The following is a 6,402-nucleotide window of genomic DNA, read 5'->3' as shown; positions in this document are numbered from 1 at the left end:
CCCAATAATTTTTATTTTATTATTATTATATTTTTATAGGGGGGGCCATTTGAAGCCCACTAAATTACTTACTAAACCCACTGTTGGGAAAAAAAAAAATTAGTTATTGAAATGCCCTAATGAAAATTGTAATTCTGGACACTAAAATGTACAGAATAATAAATCTGAATTTTTTTATTAACTTTTAAGAGTTCAAAAATTGTGTCTGAAAAAGTTAATCAAAAGTTGTTGTCTGGATATAAAATAACAAACAAAATATAAATGTACCGTTTATAATAACTAAATATTTTGATTATTAATTTTTTTTTAAGGGGTTCAAAATTTTTTCTACAAAATTTCTATACAATATTTATGTGTACGCGTAGAAATAATGGCACTAACGTTAAAAAAATGCAACATGAGCCTAAGTAAAATAAAATGGAAATTCATGGCAAATACCACTTAAAGATTTCTCAAGCATTGTTGATGTGATTGAAAGATTTAAGATTAAAGTGGAAAATAGTACTCAAAATTGATTTACGTACTTAAAAACATCAATTGAGAGGAATAAATTGAGAAATCTTAATACAATCACACGCAAACCCTAATATCATTATAATTAAAAAATAAATTACATTGGGCACTAATATTTCATACAGATGTTTTATTTCATACATTCGTTAATTTAATTTCATGTTTTAAATTTTTATTCAAAATAAATAATTGAAGGTATTATTTTTATTACGAGTAAACTATTTGAACAACATTTTAGTTTTCGGTTTAATAAATGTAAACATTATATATTGGGTACTCCGGTGGGTTTGTAGAGTAAAACTTTCAAAATTTAAAGGTGAGTTTATTTAATTAATGAATTTAATTACTAGTTCGGTGGGTTTAAATAATCTCATCCTATTAATTTTAATGGCAAAAATTAAGAGATTACTAGATTTATCCTTTGTGCACAAAAAGAGAGAAGTTGAATATTTTTATTTGACAAAATATGAAAAAAAAAAGATAGAAAGTTATCACTTGTATACTTTTCTAATAATTTTTATCAAACATACTATAATACTTTCAATGTGTATTAGTCGTCCATCCTATGTTGTTAAAACGCATTTGCCATCAACTAAACTGCTAGCTGTTGTATTGAATGTATTGACATCAGAGGAGTCATTTGATCTTTTAATATAGAAAAAGCGTTGATTATTAAATTTTAATCCTTCATTAAAATTACGAGCTCCATAATTTCTTCTCCATTTTGCTCTAAGGTGGTATTTGGTTGGGAGGAGAGAATTGAGAAGAGAAAAGCAATTTAAATAATATTTTTATTTCCATTATTTGGTTGGATAAAATATATAAGAATTTAATTTTCGTTGGAATTTAATATCGATCATAATATAAAATTTGAATTACACACTGAGGGGTGAAAATTTTAAATTCCTCTTATGTTGGAAATCAAAATTTTCAAAATTACCCTTCAAATTTTTAACTTGTTTTATGTCATTAGTAATTATTATTTATAAATTTATTTTATCAATTTAATATTATAAATAATTTTATATTAATTAAATTTAATGAATGATTTAAGAAATTTAATAAAATAAATAAACTTATTTATTTATTTAGTATGAAAATATAGAAATATAAATTAACCGTCATCGGAACTCCACTGGATAGTCGTCGGACCACCGCGGGACTGTCGCTGAAATTCTACTGGACAGTCGCTGAACTGCCGTTCTAATAAATCATAAATTGTTTTAGAACTTTTTTACATTAAAAAATTTGGTATTAATATTAAATTATATTTCATTACTAATATGGGTCCAGCTACGGTGTCCCCTTCTTTTGTCATTATCTAGGCTAGCCGTTAGATTATAATGACTTTAATCCAACGGTTGGGATTTTGAAACTGTACAATGATGTGAAGTGGGCAACTGTCCAAACCCGTTTCGGCTACCAAATTAGTTTTAGGGTTCTACATACCCTTGCTTGTATTTCAACAGACATTGGCGAAATTTTTGAAGCAGGAATATTTTCTTAATTCTATATAACTGTAATTGGAGCAATGATGTCGTGTCGAATTTTTGAAGTGGATTGCAGTGACTGGTAGTTTGTTATGGCAGTATTGAATGAAACAGAAAGGATTGCGTATACCAAATTTAAGGTAAGTGTAATTTTAATATGAGATTTGTGATGTGAATCATTTGTTGTTCATAATATGGTTGGTGGGAAGCTAGATCTCATACGGATAATGGCAAAATTGGGCTGCACAAATTTTTTAAAATAAATTTATGGATATTTTCTCAACAATGTAATAATGTAAAGGATTTTTTTGTCATAATATTCATCTTAGTAATTCCATGTATTAAAATGATATTCGAATCCGTAACAATTAGTTCCAGTTAGCTTGGGTGTTATTAAGTTTTACAATGAACATTTTTAAAATTAGGAACAGGAAAATGATACATGCTTACCCTTCGTTCTAGATCTCCTTTGTTTATTTTTTTCCCCAATTTTTTTGTTTGTTTTGTGCTGGACTAGGAATGTAAACTTTATGTTGCTGTGAACTTTAGTTTCATTATAATAAATAAATGTATCACTGAATTTCATAAATTAAGTTGGTGGGAAGTAATAAGCATAAATCGTGTGAGATTGATGGCGGTGTTGAAGAGGTTGGTGACGATCAAAATATTGAAAGAAGAAGAAAAAGGCAATGCCATAATGGGTTCATAAGATATTTGTAAGCTTAGTTCATTAAAAATTATAGAGATGTATAATTTTGCAGTCATATGATGATATTGCAGCAGTGAAGCCGTGCATGAGGTTAAGGCAAGCGATGGAATGACTTGCATTACAGAAGAGGTATGTAAAGTTGCACTATAAAGATAAAATAAATTTGTATTTTCAATTAGTGGAGATGTAGTTAGTTTATTTGCCATGATTGTGTACTAGATGGAAATTGGATCCACGTTTAAGGATTTACCACCAGAGAGAAAATGTTAATACAAATTGAATGCCAGCAAATAGTGAAGTCAGAAGTGGCAAAGGCAAAGTTCTTGACTAGATTCGCCCCAGATAGATTAGCGGTAGCAATTTCGCAGCTGACAGATGAACAAAGAGTGGCTGCTTGTCAAATGGGTTTTGGTAGTTTGCTACAACTGTGGCGGGCTAAAGAGGAAACTTTGTGGCAGTTTAATTGAGATGATTGATACTGTGAGGTACATTTTAGATACGAATGGTATTAGGTTTCGAACATGATCATCGAAGAAACTCAACCAACCAGGAAATTTAGACATAATCTATGCTCTGTAAATTCAGATATTCTCTAATATGAAATTATTTTTATGTGTTTTGTTATTCCTAGCTTTTACAGACTTGGTAATGTTGTTATGGAAATATGACAACTATTATGTCCGTGCAATTTTTATTGTATATTTTGTTATGTCATGATATTGAAGCTTAGTTTTCTGACTCCAAATACTAAGAACTGCAGTTTTAGCATCTTTTGAATATTACAAATGTGCTTGTAGTATTTCGACAGATTAAAACCTGCTATTTAAGTTCTTCACGCCTCCACCCCCGGGGCTCCTTCTTCTTTCATTTATATTTGCTACACCATTTAGTTCACACTCTGTAAAGCTAGATGAAAGCTTGTTCATTTATGTTCCATTGCAATTCAAAAGCACAGTTTATGTCAACTGTCAAATTGACTACTTGCACGTATTGATTTCAATCGAAGCAAGGTTATTGGTCCATCAAGAAATTGAATCCATTTGGCCATGCCTAGGGATGGCAATTGTACCCGCAAACCCGCCCAAACCCATCCGCTAAAATCCGGCCGTTGCGGGTAATTTTACCCGTTGCGGGCGGGTTTAGTATTATAAATTAAACCCCGCACATGGATGCGGGTGGATTTGATATTAACCTTATATCCGGTGGATACCCGCATGGATATCCACCAAACTTGCAATATTTTTTCCAAATATTTTTAATTTAATTTAAATCTAAAAATGTATAAAGAAAATAATATCATTAATCAAATTACTAAATAGCCAAAGGCTCAAAGTTGTGTATATGTATATGTAGCCCATCTCCTATTCTAAAGTCATAAACTAAAGAAAACTAAAGGTATTTCCCTTCGAATTAGTATTTGAAAATATTAATCTTAATTATTATTATAGGTATTGTGTTGGATGAGTGCTTATGGTGGTGAATGAAATGAATATCTTCTCTTAGAACTTGTTTTAAATGATAATATGAAATGTAATTATTATTTTTAGATACTAGTTTGTGCTTTTTAAATAGATTTGTGTAATTTATACTTAAATTTGAGAATTTGTGTTGAATTGATGTAGAAATTTTAATTTTTCATTTACATTGTTTAAATATAAAATTGAGTATGTTATATGGAATTTGAGGTTATTATTATAAATATATATATATTAAACATTTGTGATTTCAAATACGGAAACCCGCAAAAAATCCACCAGATACCATTGCGGGTTTGGTAATTGTTAAAACCCGCTGCAGGTGGGTTTTTTTGAAAAAATTAAAACCCGCTGCGGGTTGCGGGTGGGTTTAGTAATTTAAATTTTGTGCGGATTTGGGTTTGGTAATGGCAAACCCGCTGCGGGCGGTGCCCATTGCCATCCCTAGCCATGCCATCATTATTCAACCACATAATTTCAAATATATAAATTAATTCAACCCACTTCTATGATCAAGGAGTAAAACAAATCATGAAAGATTTTTCAGCTACCATAAATTCGAACAGATGTAGTTTGTATCCTTTCAGGCTTAGATAGATTTTCCTTCCATTAACCTTACAGTGTTAATAATCTTATTACTTCTTATTTACAGCTACAACAGTATTAGTATATCGAAATTTTTGGCTTTTGCAACATAAACTTGTATGTAATGTACATTTTATTGTTCCTTTCAAATTAATTGCTGCCAAAATAGTTGTTTCAACTAATATGTTTATTGTTATAATGGATAAACATTTTCTTGTTCCTTAAAATAAATTTATTGCAACTCAAACAGTTCCGGTGTCATGACCTACATCCCCTGTTTGTCTCTTGGGCTACGTGCCCACTCAACAGCTGCACTATCTTGTTCTTTTTCATCAAATGACAATCTCTATAAAGACAAAAATAGGGGGTACGGTGCAACTAGGGCACCGTAGACGCAGCCTACTAATATAGATAATTTCATATATTAAGCAAATGATAAATTTGTTAAGGGAAATTATCATTCATATACCTTATATTTGCTCTGTTATCAAAAATACTACAACACTTTGAGGGTGTATCAATCGTCCACCCTTAGTTAACAAAATGTATCAGCCGACCACCAAACCGTTAGTTGTCGTTTGAAAATTAACGGAGTTACAGTGAATTGACAATTTTACCCTTGAAAATTATCACTTGTATACTCTTAAATTCTCTTTTTATCACTTATATATCTTTAAATTATCACTTGTATCATATGAAAAGACCAAATTACCCTTCTGACGTCATCATACGTAAACGGCAACTAACAGTTTGGTGGTCAGCTGATACATTTTGTCAACTTAGGATGGTCGATTGATACACCCTCAAAGTATTATAGTATTTTTGATAATAGAGTAAACTAAGAGTATACAAATGATAATTTTCTATTTGTTAAAAAAAAATTGTAATTCCTAATCAAATTTTATATCAAACCTCCACTCTTTTTTCTTTCTTTTCCTTCACTCCACTGTTTTCCTCCCCGCCCCTTTCCGCCCCTTTCTTCATACCAAAGACGGCGTAAATCTTGATTCTCCCACAATTCAAATATCCAATAATTTGCTTTCGTATTACAATGAAATGTGAAGAAGGCAAAAGCATAAAAGCACTTGTATTACGGAGTCTCAAAAATGGATTCTTGCTTCATATCAAGTGGGTTTCAGCTTATGGGTTGCTGGATATTTTGGGTGTTGCTGGTTATATCTTGGCTTTGAAAAAAGATGCCAAAATTGGAGACTTGGGGGGTTTTTCATGGCTATCTCAGAAAAAGAATCGTTCGGAGAAGTGCTGCTTAGTACCTGGATTGCAAAATCTTCTCAACATGTGTTTTTTTATTGCACAATCTTAGTAATAATAATTGAGGCAGATTGAGGGGATAAAACTTGCAGATTTGAGGATTGTTTGTGCGACAGTTCATAGTGGTGGTTAAGGATGGCAGTTGGTCGGGTTTTGTTGGACAGTGGCTCGGGATCATAACGATAGTGACGATCAACGGTGGTGAAGTCTGTAGGCAGTGGAAATTAGGGTGGTGGCACGCGGGTTTGGGTTGCTCTAACAACGGCAGTGCGGCTGGTTCACGCAGAGGCTAGATGGGTTTTGGTCAGTGGAGGCCGGCGAGTTTAGTGGTGGTGTTGGCTGGCTGAACGGTGGTGGT

The sequence above is a fragment of the Citrus clementina genome, unplaced genomic scaffold (genome assembly GCF_000493195.1).
Source record: "Citrus clementina cultivar Clemenules unplaced genomic scaffold, Citrus_clementina_v1.0 scaffold_9, whole genome shotgun sequence".
In the NCBI taxonomy this organism is placed as follows: Eukaryota; Viridiplantae; Streptophyta; class Magnoliopsida; order Sapindales; family Rutaceae; genus Citrus; species Citrus x clementina.
This window is presented reverse-complemented; position numbering follows the sequence as displayed.